Source organism: Epinephelus lanceolatus, chromosome 8 (assembly GCF_041903045.1).
Source record: "Epinephelus lanceolatus isolate andai-2023 chromosome 8, ASM4190304v1, whole genome shotgun sequence".
Lineage (NCBI taxonomy): Eukaryota > Metazoa > Chordata > Actinopteri > Perciformes > Serranidae > Epinephelus > Epinephelus lanceolatus.
Window position 1 is genome coordinate 27,969,263 of NC_135741.1, and position 13,170 is coordinate 27,982,432.

The 13,170-nt window shown below is 42.2% G+C and overlaps 1 protein-coding gene across 3 annotated transcripts in view; it reads right to left on the reverse strand.

Moving 5' to 3' along the window:
- Positions 1-12,874, reverse strand: part of LOC117258229 (band 4.1-like protein 1) — a 62,364-nt gene extending 49,490 nt beyond the window's left edge. For 2 of the 3 annotated variants that reach the window (XM_033628893.2, XM_033628889.2), the window contains exon 1: positions 12,688-12,826. The gene's annotated coding sequence lies outside the window, so the exon portion shown is untranslated. Of the gene's footprint in view, positions 1-12,687 lie in introns of all 3 variants that reach the window. The other variant, XM_033628892.2, reaches the window with a different exon arrangement.
- Between the last annotated feature and the right edge of the window lie 296 nt (positions 12,875-13,170).

Sequence of the window (13,170 nt, forward strand, 5' to 3'; positions counted from 1 at the left end):
AAATAAAACAGCACATCACAGGAAATCCCCAACCATGCCTAAATTCTGAGGGAAAACCTACCTTATTTCTAGATAACAACCCACTGAGATTTTAAAGTCACCTCTCAACATTACGTGTCAGGTTCTAGAGCTCTCATCAGCACGTCGAGGGAGCTGCCTCCCCCTCACCATGAAAGCCGTTGATTGCTCTATTTTACAGCTTTTAGATCAAAGTGCAGCATTTAACTCCGTAGATGAGACCTGCCTGATTCAACGAGGTCTATTTGTACTCTTCTTTTCTTGACAGCTACTGAGCTGTTGTTGCAAGAAAAGCATCATCCTCTCGAGCATTTCCCTCAACATCCCCCAACAGTTTAAGCCCCCGTACTGCATTTCAATATTACTTGTCTACACTTGGTCACGTTTCTTGCAAATGTGTTTCCATTCAAACCACTGATTCCAGCAGCTTCCCCCATAGTCAAAGTGATTTACTATGAGAATAAAAATAAAATCCAAGGATGTTTAAGGGACAACTAAATTACAAAGGGAGTGGTGGGACATTTGGCTATAGAGACACTGGATGTGAACAGAATTGCATTACTGGTGCTCAGGACAATTTAAAGACCTCACTATGGAGACCCCCCAAGGGTCACTGTATTATTTTGTTTGCCTGTCGCATTCCCTCGCAAGATGTTTTGCATTTCCTGGCAATATTCTGTGTTTGTGTTCTCTTGCAATACGTTTCTTCCTCCATTCCCTCTGAGCCATATGTCTGCTGCTCCCAGCGTAATGCCCCAGTATGGATTAGCACATTGAATTTTACTCTGAACTGGCATTAAGTATGCTGATATACACTGGTCAGCCACAACATTAAAACCACTGGCAGGTGAAGTGAATAACATCGATCATCTCATTACGATGCAATATTCTGCTGGGAAAATTCATGTTGATGCCACTTGACACGCATCACCCACCCTAACATTGCTGACGACCAATTACATCTCCTCATGGCAACGGCATTCCTTGATGACAGCGAAGACACCCCCAGAGATCCTGTGTCCATGCCTCAACAGGGAACGAAGAAAAAAATCTCACCTTGACTCTTTGGCGACTCGGTACTAGAGATGAAACAGTATGAAAATTTTATATCACAATTATAGTGCTCAAAATGATCTCAGTTATCAGAATTGTCCAGGCACCCAGTAGCTCAGTGAGTAGAGCAGGCACCCTGTGTACAGAGGTAATGTCCTTGCTCCAGCAGGCACAGGTTTAATTCCAGCTTGTGGCCCTTTGCTGCATGTCATCCCCTCTCTCTGTCCCACTTTGATGCTTCAACTTTCCTGTCAAATAAAGGCAAAAGCTAAAAAAATCATCCAAAAAATGTGCTAAAGATGAAAAAAAAAAGTTCTGATGCACACAATGAATTCATTTACTCAAGTTCTATAGGGAAAACCACAACAAATTAGCAGCACTATGCATTTTCGATTACATACCTACAAACATTAAAACAATAGCAAAGCCAATACCTTATGTAAACATATGAAAACCCTATCATTAAGAACAGCCTGTCTCTGAAATGCTTGCTCGGGTGTCTCTGCATCACTGTCAGTGGACAATGGACCAGTGGCATCGCTGGGTTTACCTGCTGCACACCTACTCTGTAAACAAGGGAATAGCAAAACAAACCCACGTTGCATGTTGTACCTGCAACTGTTGCTAACTTTGGTTGATGCTGAACAGTATTTACCATGAGTTTGTCAAAGCATGGGAATCAAACATGGTTTTCATGAATTACAATTTAAACAGTAATAACTAACCGTCAGGAATTTTACAGCAGTTTACCGTGAAACTGTTCTTACTCCATCCCTCACTGTAAACAGTGGTAGATATCCAAATAAAACTCTATCTGTATGGCTGGATACTCATAAGGGAGGGGAATGAAACATGTTTTTTGTAATGTTGGTTGTTGTTTTGTAATTAAAGTTATCTGAGCCTTTAATGAAGATATTGATTTTGTTCGGCTTGTTAAATTTAAAGTCCATCAATGGCCCATTTGACCATTCTGATGTTCTGGCTAAAACTCCAGGCTTTCAACATAAGAGTGCATCATCTTATGGACGGCCTCACTAACAAGATTAGGATGTGGATTATGACAAGACTGCTAATTTTTACAGAAAGGCTTTTATAAAACACGTGTTTGTCATCAATCTTTGCTAATCCAATCTTAATCCTACAACAGCAGTGTTAAAAACAAAGTAGTGATAGTAGTAGTAGCAACAGTAGTAATAGTATGAGTTATGTGTAATCTGCAACAGAAATGAGCACACAGATAATGTGCTTACTGTGATCTCCAGGCAGTGTTTTTCTGTTGCCAGACTCTTTTGAGACTACATCATTCACAAAAATGAACAAAGCATGCCTCAAACTTCACTCCTGTTAATTAGGCTATTCATTAATTTGCAGATTTAAAGGGACATTACTTTCGGCCAGAAACAAAGACAGTTTGCTCCAACCAAACCATCTGTCTGTTTCCGGGACGTTTGGAGAGATTATTCTCATCGACTGTAAATATGGATCTACGCTTCTTCATTTTGTGCCAAGTGTAAGAGTATCCTTGTTGTTTTCCAGGGAGTTAACTGGACAGGTTGGCCACCCTCACAGATTTCTGGCACTTTTTGGAGTCTCCATGGTGCCTTTGACTAGCACAAAGAGAGGACTTGATTGTTATGACTGAGAATCCCCAGTAAGAGGGGAATGTTTGGTTTGTTATATCTGAACAATAATTATGTAATTTCTGCAGCCACACTAGTTTTATAGATTGCAATACTGGCTGGCTGATTGGCTGGTTGGTCCACTACTTTGGTTCCGGACTAAAACATCTAAAGGACAAAATTTTGTACAGACATTCAGAGGATGAATCTCACTGATTTTAGTGATTCCTTGACATTTTCTCTTTTGCTTTTCAGTAACAACCACTGGATGGACTGCCACTGACGTTTGGTGCAAACATACATAGTTCTCAGAGGATGTATCCCAATAACTTGGGTACTCCCCTGACTTTTCATCTAGCGCTAACAACAGGTCGCAATTTCAATTTGTCAAATGTCAAATGTCAATTTGTTTTATGGTGACTACCTACAAAATTAATGATATTCCCTCAGCTGGACTTTGTATTTAGCGTTGTTAGCACGGCAATGTGCTACACTTAGATAGTGATCATAGCAAATATTATACGTTTTTAACATGACCATGCTAGCATACTGACGTTAGCATAAAATATCACTGTGTCAAAGTACAGTCACATAGAGCTGCTAGCATGGCTGTAAACTCTGATGAAGCTTTAGCAAAATTTCCATCAGGAAGTATATACTTTTACACGCTTAGGCCTGTAATTTATTTCTCACACCATCTGCCATTTACTCCTCGCACACATGTTCACTCACAATTTCATGCTGTCATTTCAGATAACAGCTGTTCTATCAGCTGATTACATTCAACTAATAACATATCAACACACCTTCATTGTTAGCCTATCATTTTGCTGCTGTTTTTCTAAATATGATTGTCTTTCTGCACTTAGTATGTTCATGCTGCTTTTGCACTCCACCTCGCCAGTCTTTACAGATTCATCAGCCTCATTAGCCCATCAGCCACCACCGCCACCAGTGTCCGGACTCCATGGAGGACTTATCTTGCTGCTGCTCAGGGTGGACGCCTCTCGATTACAAAATCTCCCTGTAGATTCTAAGCGTCAGTCTTTCTGTGTATTCTCAATCATCAAAAATCATCTGTTAACCTGCAATTTGTATCAAATAGTTATCTTTACTTCATTAACCTGTCTCTCCTGACTGAAATATTGTATACTGTTCTTATTGCTAAGATTACTAGAATTTATGTATATAACAGAGTGCGCCAAGACTACAGTGCTTACCACGACTACTAGGCTGAACAGGTATCAACAAGTAGTTTCTACCCTAACACCATCACCACACTGAAATTTATTTATAATATTTATTTTGACAATACATATTCTGTGTCCTATATTATAGTGTCCTATATTCTGGAATAATGATTCTGTATCAGTAGAATACCTAAAGGTGCATACGTAGGCATAATGTGTATGCCTGTGTGAATCTGTGTGTGTCACAGTATGAGTGCTCACATGTGACTTATAAGAACAGATTTTATTCTTCTCACTCTTTTACTGTCATTTGCACCTTTACAGTGACAACAAAAATATATAAAGTCTATATTCCATATACAGTTTATGTTTTAATGTGTAAAGCAGCTGCTGCACTGAGGCAATAGAACACTCTATCACATAAAAAGTATTACCTGCACTGTATACATCTTATGCTAAAATTAACACTGACAAACACAGAAGCCACCCACTGTATTAGCCAATCGCTGAGCATTTCTCAGTGAGCCTTACCATTTTATCATGCAGCTCCCTCCACATCTCAGCTTTATAATCAGTGCTTCCCTTCTAATGGAATATACAGCCAGTCCATCAATCCTCTCTGGGCGGAGGCTAGCTCTGGGAAATCAGGTACAGGACCGTGGGGGTTGGGAAAGTAGGAGTGTCGAGATGTCCTTGTTCAGGGGGAAACCACATACACACATTCTCTAAAACCTTTGGCACTCAGCAGTCCTGGAAGCAGATTGCGTAGCACGACTGTTAAGTCTGCCGCAAATCACGTTGCACCACAACAGAGATAAATGATACGACTTGCGAAGCAATGAGGCTGCAAGTTCATCCTCCCCGAGAGAAAGCAAGTCCAGAGGAAGTTGTGCTACCTGCGACATAGTACGAGCACTCTCTCATGGGAAGGGTCTGCACTTCAGCAGGGGATGTTACAGGGCTTGGTATAGCTTCTATGCTTCAGCACGTGCAGTGCTAGGATCCCCTTTTTGAGCTGATACAAAAAGACAAATAGTGTGATTGCAAACTTATCTGTGTCTGCTTCATTATCACTCTGAGTCAAAGAAGGTGGCAAATGTGCGTATCCAAATTATTAGAGCACTGGGAGGGGGGATAGGGGGGTCATTGTGGAGTTAATCCTCAATGATTAAAACAAATCAGGCAGTAAAATCTCTCAAAATGAGCTGTCAGAATGCATCGTTTGATTTATGAGATGAATATCTTAAATATTAATCAGTTTACACAAGTGGAAAAGCCAACCTCCTCTATTCCACGCCACAAAGTAATCTTACATCCTTTTACTGAAGGGGTCATGTCAGGGTATGTAACAAGGCTCGGGAACATAGCGTTAAAGGTCAAAAGCAATTTGAATTTCCTCGAACATGATTGGAAAACTCAGACTGCTTGGATTTTCATTCCTATCAAATAAAACACACAATTATTCTAAGATCCGTCACAGTGCAGACACTTGTGTGGTCGACACTGATTGTGAGACATGTTGACATACTGTTGATACACTCGCTGACAAACACAGCCCAGACTGACAAACATGCTGCATCACTTCACATATAAAATGAGACAGAGCGAGGCAGAGTGCAGACTGTAGACTTTACATGCTGTACTATTTCTTTAAACACAAGAGTCTATAGTGTGTGTGTACAGTCACAGTGTGAAATATTCAAAACTACACCGTTAATACCGAACCATAGAGTGGAATCAGCACCTCCTTGGCACGGCCTTGAGAGAGTCTGAAGATTATGGGCTTCACCAAGTTAATATTTCTTGCAGTGCTATTTCACTGATTACATAACCTCCTATAGGTAAGGCTGTTATTATATTCACCGCTTGTGCTCTTAAAGCTTGTGACAGACAGATGTCTAGAATAGGAAAAAAAAGAAACAGTCGATTTTAAGGGTGCTTTCACACCTGCCCTGTTTGGTTTGGTTCAATCGAACTCAGGTTTGTTTGCACCCTAAGTGCAGTTTGTTTAGACAGGTGTGAACACAGCAATCACACTCGGGTGCACACCAAAACAACTGGACTGAGACTTTCTCGAAGACGTGGTCTCAGTCCGGTTACAAAGGAACTCTGGTGCGGTTCGTTTGTGGTGAGAACGCGTTCCAACCTTGATCCGAACCAACTGCAGTCACATTACACATTGTTTGGGTTAAACATGAGCATGTTACAGTCCTGGAGGATTATTAATGTGCACCTCCTCCTGTACTGCCTTAATATGCACATTCAGCACATCCAATGCATCAAAGCATTGTTTAATATTTGGGGCCGCGCCTCGTTTTCAAACTCTATGATTTGCTTAAAATGAACGATGACAGCAATAAAGTACACGATGACCAGCGCTAAAATCAGTCTGTGAAGTTCTGACCAATCAAGAGGCAAGGCATTTGATTTGGTCCGCTTGCAAATGCTGCCATGAGAACACGAACCAACTCTAGGCAATTATGCAACTTTGTGACAAAATTAGTCCCCGATTCGGACCAAAGCAAGACAACTCTAGGTCTGAAAGCACCCTAAGAAAACACCCTCATCCTACAGCTCCCCCTTCACTGTTCTAAGCCCCTCCCATCAGACGACCATGGCATATGAATGCACTTACAGAAACCCAGTGGTTCCCATACACTGATCAATTTAATATTATTTTGTTGTACAGTTGCCTGCACCACATTCACCCCTCCCTGCCCCGCTATCTCTCCGTTAATCAGACCACAAATGGACAAGAGTTAGCTAGCCACCCCACTGTCCCTCCACCTCTCTCTGTGCCACTGTGAACTGAAGACTGTGGATGCATGTTAGCTTCTTATTGTCAACATGAGGCTGCAGCTGTGAACCTTTGGCTCCTGTTAGCAGAGGGCTAAAGTATTAGCAACATTTTCTCTCCATCTCTGAAACCATTTGCTGATATTGTTTTCATTTATTGTCAAACTTTAATTCCATCTTCATTTTTTGGGTCGCTCTGCAGCGTAGGCAGTTGTTGCCAGTGCTGGTATAGCAACTTTCTCCGCAGGATTCGCCGCCATTGAAGGGACATGCACACGCATTTGCACTTGTAGAACAGCCAATAGGAACACTCTCTCTCTCTGTAATGACCTGCGATTGGCCAAAGTCTGCCGTCATGGACTAGATTTTCCAAAGTCTGGTGTTGTCTCGGTTTACTTGAACTACAGTATGCTTGCCCAATGGTGCCAAAATGGAAGAGCCTACCCCAGCTGGTGATCAGCCGCCTGGTGACCATCATGACTTCAGCTGAATGGAGTAAGTACAAAACAATGCATTGAGTAAATTAGTTTTTTTTTTCTAGGTGAATATATATATAAATATCAAGCCCAATTCATCCATTAATATACAGCCTTACATTTCCCAGATTTTTAATCACAAGACTCACACTTAACTAAATGAAGGACAACCATCTTTCTGTATTTCCAACAGTAAAAATATCTTCTGCATACTCACGGTGTATACACTGATGGTTCCCTCGCTTTCCTCTATTCAGTTTTACAGACCTTTCCTTGCAGAGTCATATAGAAAAAAACAAAACAAAGCTTGTCTTCATAACAATGACAGGAAAATGACAGGCACCACACTGTGCCTGCAGCACAGTTCATTTTTTTTCTATTTGACCAAAGACAAGAGTGTCACCACTAACGATGGTTAACACACAGACATCAGGCGTGCCTGTTTAAAATGCAGTTACCATGGGAACCCTAGCCTAACATCGTCTGTCAAGCATATCAAAATAAGATAAAGAAAAAGACAAAAAGAGAGAGAGAAAGAAAGAGAGAGAGTGACACGGTGGTGGTGGTGGTGGTGGGAGGAAGAGGATGACCAAAAATTTCAAGTGGGATTTCAGCCTTTAGTCTGCTTTGTAATGCCCTGCCATGTACACAAAGGGTTGGTGCAAACAGAGATGGAGATGTTATGTGTGTCACAGAGGAATGACAAGATTATATAAGATTATTATTTAAACATATTAGCCGTACGTCCTTTGGGGAGGATTATTTCTTGCTCACAAAGGTGGATATTCAAACCAAATATACAATATGTGATGTACCGTATAGCTGTCAGGGTAAAAATGGTGAGGTGGATTCTCTTTTATGGGAGAGATCCTTCTTATGACCTTTACTGCTCTGTAAATTATCACAATAGAGTCTCTATTCAGGATATGTGCGGTGATATTGTGCCATAAGTCTTCAAATGCAGGGATTGTAAATGGAGAAAAATGTCCCCATATCTGCACATAACTTAACACTCTGTCTTCACTGGTACTTTGAAAATCAGTCAGGAAGATGCAAAGTTTTACAGCATCAACATGAAGTGCTCCACACAGAAGCTGCCAAGTAATTAGTGACTGATGAAATATCAGCCAGACGCCAGGAAAAAAGTTGGCATTGCACGTTTCTGCAAACCACAAATACATCACATTTGTACACTTCATGTCAAGGTTTCTAAAGCGATGTAATGTATTAGCTGCCTTTGTCATCTGGAGCAGTGGTTCCCAACTGGTGGGTCACGGTCCAAAGGTGGGTCGTGGGTTTGTAAAAAACATACATTACTTTGAAGTTCAATGAATATCAGGCACAGAGTTTTTATTATGATGTGCCGGTTCCTGCTGTAGAATGAGTTAATAACAGGAAGCTATTTAACAGAGACAGCAAACTAGCTCAACGTCATGGCCAAACCCAAGTATGATGCTGAATGTATTAAACTGTGTGGACCTTGAGCTAATGACTAAGGAGAAATCTGGACCCCTGTGGCTGGACCAGTTGGGAACCACTGATCTGGAGGTTGGGGGGATTGTGGACGGCGCAACACTTAGGTAGGATGCCTACCAGACCACTGCAGACCACAGTTCAAGACCAACAAATAAGAACACCAGTTGTGATTAAGCACGCCATTGCTGTGTTTCCAGCTGCTTTTCACTCTCCAAATGTGGGTGTTTTATAACGACCCATCACCGTTTTTCCAGCAGCTTTTAGGCACGAAAAGAGATTGGTTTTTACTGAGACATGGCTGTTTTATCTGCTGGGATCGTGGCATGAAAAGCATTTGTCTTTCACCAAGACATCGCTGCTTTTACTGCCGGGATTGTGCGATTAATACTGGGCATTTTAAGTCAAAACATCATCTTTTTCTAACCATAACCAAGTGGTTTTGTGCCTAAACCTAACCAAAGCTTAACCACAGCATTGCTGAAATGTTAAGTTTCAATGTATCCGCTATATCATTGGTTCCCAATACGTCCAGCCATGGGGTCCAGATTTCTTCTAAGTCATTAGTTCAAGGTCCACACAGTTTCATACATTCAGCGTCATACTTGCGTTTGGCCATGTTGTCGAGCTAGTTTGCTGTCAAGTTAGCCTGGAAATCCAGACTCAAATCTAGAAAGATTTTGAGCCTGGCCCTCACAATACACCCTTCCTACCCAAGGGGCGGCACTAACTGAAGCATATTAAACACTGCCTCATGCAACTGGATAGCACGATGGCCAATCAGAGCAAAAAACAAGGTGACGTATTCATTGCACTAAGCCCCATTTGTTTGCCGACCAGTGGGGCTAACTGATATATTATCCTTCCTGGAAGCGAAGGTTTCAAGGGCAGTCTTCTGTTCCTCTCTCAAGGAAAAAAATAAGTGTAGTTGGCTTTGTGTTTCTTCCAAAGCTAAATTGAATGGACGCGGTCCTTTGGCAGCTGCCATTTTGGCTGTTTACTTTTCGACTCCTACGGCACAGCACTGTCGTCATCATGTTACGCCCGCCCAGAGCCCGCCCCTGTCAGATAGACTGATCTGATTGGTCCGATGGCGATTCAGCAGGCTCTGCCTCGTGCAGTGCAATTTCGAATTTGCTAGGGGCGGGGCATCTGGATTTCCAGGTTACTGTCAAGTAGCTGTCTGATAGAAACGGCACTTCAAAATAAAAGCTCTGTGCTGGAAATTCACTGTACTTACAAGTAAAGTGTGCTTTTTACAAATCTGACACATCTGTAAGTCACTTGCAGTCCATTCACAATGGACCCTTGACCCACTTTTGGACCACGAACCACCTGTTAGAAACCACTACACTACATAATAATGCGCAAATGTAGCGTATCTGTGGTTTGCAGACAATGCCAACATTTTGTTTCTCACGACTGGGTGGGAAATAATTTTTTTTATTATTTTTATCCCATGAGGATTGTTACATTTGTTCAGACCTGCTCATCTGATCACTTTAATTCAGTTTACTCAGTCATTCGAACTAAACTGATCACAACTTCATTTTCAAACTGCCTTTAGTTTTGCTTTCAGTCGAAGGCAAACTTCATTCATATGTATTATTTTGCCCTCAGCGATCGCACTCATTGCCTTCAGAAAATTGACTTTTTCTAGGTTTAAATTGACACACACTCATCTTATTATTGGATTTAATTTGTGGTTTGGCATTTAATGATGCCAATAAGACATGTCAAACTGAGTTACCAGTCATAACTTCAATATGATGTCAGATTGCCAGAAAATGGGATGTCTCGCCGAGTTAGGCACTGCATCCCACAACACATCATTTGTGATGATAATGCAAAAAGTGACAGTGTATTACACGCTGTTATCTTTAATATGCCTTTGAAAGCTCCTCTCACTTCTAAGAGACCGCGAGTTTATCTTGTGGAGAATTCCAATTTGGCTGTGAACAGACCACTGGCCCTGCTTCAATGAGCTATTACAAATCGATCATGGGATGACTCGGAATAGGACTCGAGGGAGAATTGTATCGAAGTGTGCAACCTTAAACAAGCAAGCACACTGAATTTACGCGCACAGAAACGCAGACACATAAAATGCATCCTGCAGCCGTACAACATGTGACCTAACCTTTACCCTTATGGCGCACGTTTGCCTTGGTGACAGATTGCACAGAGGTTACACATCGACCGAAAGGTAATGGAGTTGCCGCCTGTGAACACCATGTGCATATCTGCCATGTAACCTTGCTAGTTCCTTCCTGTTTTAACTCAGGAGTTTGCTTGGCTGTCTGTTTCATCTTACCTGTCACAGATAAGAGCAAATTGCTCTGTGGGAAATGTAGCATGTAATTCCATTATTGAATTACCTGCAGTGAGACTCCTTGATCCACCTTGACAACAGCCAGGAAAACAAGTATTCAATATTTTTCTCCTGTAAGTGTTTAACACAACATGCAATCACACAAAGAGGCTTTGCCCTTTAAAGTGAACAAGAAAAGGGGCGTCACAGAGGAGCAGCACACTGCTTATAGTTGCACCATTGTAATGCACACCAGGGAGGCTGGAAGTGGAGCAGGTGAAAGAATGAGAATGAGACTGGAGGATGCATGGAGGGACAGAGGCACGGATGGACAGATGGATGGATTTTTAGATCTAATTTGCCCCCTCCCTGACTCTGCCTCCACAAATTCAGAGTCTGGGAGTTACTGTAGCCTGTGGCATGGCTGCAAAGGAGCCAGATACTCGAGGACTGACAGTCTGCGTGAGTAGGATGAGGGTGAACAGAAGGATGCATTACTGATAATGGTAACTTTTACAGTCTGACTTGTCTGGAGGTGTTGAAATAAAAGTTGCTGAATGGTGCAATTATGTAGATTTTTCCTGGATTGCACTTTGCTTGTTGGTAAACTCTCTTTGATGTTTTGTTCTGTGCAGAACTTTTACTGCAGTGCCTGAGTTATTTGTTTCTGTCCCCAGTATGTGGGAGGATGCTTTATAGTTTTATGTTTCCTGCAGACTGCTGTGTTGGCAATAACTGTCAAAAATCTAATATGAAATTCATATTTGTTTATAGTTTACATAATATCTCATTTTAATTCAAAGTGTCTGCTATTTTAGGGAGAGAAAGAATCATGTGGCAATGCATCCTAAAATCATTAGTGTGTGATTTTAGTTTTCAGCTAGAATATAGTTGTGCGTTGCAGCTTTAAAAATGTAGGATATCTGAAACCCTCTGCAAAGATGCTCAGATGATTTATTATGGAAAGGCAATTACCTGTTTCCTAATTAACACATTTATTAAATATGACAGAGGAAAGCAATCTGATAAACTGGATCAAGGCCAGTTTATTTATCTCTTCAAATACATGTTAAGTTTCTTTAAAAAAAAAAAAAAAACTCCTTTCATTCTGGTTCCAGAGCATTTCCAGTTTAATAGCCCACTTTCTCACATTGCAATTCACACACTCAGGAGACCTTCCCATCGCCGAGGCGCCCACGCCTGCCCCCTCTGCCACACCCGCGACAACACACTCCGTCTTCAATTAGCTCATTATCTTTGAGCATCAGCTGTTAGCCTATAGCTCCACATAGAGAAAACACAATCCTCACACACACACCGGCATGTCCGAGAATAGCTCAGAACAATTGTATGTGGGCTGAATGTCTCCAGAAACAGGTCTGATCAGGCGCAATGTGATCCAGTAAGACGATAAGAAAGGTGCACCTGCTGACTCTTTCTGCCTACTGGGCCTCGATTTGCACGGAATAAAGGATGCCCTGATTCTATGCAGCTTATTAAAACCAGCCTGCCGACCATATTGGTCGGATTAAAGCTCTGTGGCAACACCCTCCCCATCCGTCCATGACACTTGAAGCACAAAGCGGTGTCTTTGCAGCGCATGCAGCGCACGGTTTTTGTGTCAAAGCATGTCACCGGTGCGAAGATGCTCTCCGCTCCATGCCTACAATGTCATTTCCGAACAACCGGCATATGCAGCATGCACCTGTTCCGCTGTCACCGTATCAGACAAACAAAACACAACAGCATACCTGTCCTGTCAGGTCCGTGGTGTCAAGCTTCAGTCCGGATTGTGATCATTGAGATCGCAGGAAATTTGGAAGACGGACGCCGCCACCGCCCCGGAGCGCCTTGCCTCTGGCACGGGAGGTGTAGCCCTGCAGGCTGGGACGGCAGACAGGCACAAGCCGGCAGGGATGCTCACGGTCGGGGAAGGGCTAGGAGGAGAGTAGAGGGGCGTTTTCACCGTGTAAGCGAGGGAACTCCTAACGTCGTGCGTGATATGTGAGGACCGCTCCGCTTATGGCACGCAGCGCCTCTTACCTCTTGCTTTACTGATTTTCGGGTCATCTTTTCACACCGTAAAGCGCAGTGTTTAGAGGGTTAAAAAAGATGCTCTAACGCACATGGAGTCTTATAGCCTTGTTTCACTGCCAGCTAAACACATTTAAACCCACTTATAATCAGGCCTATTGTCATTTCTTTAAGACACAACTTGAATAGATTTAATAAAC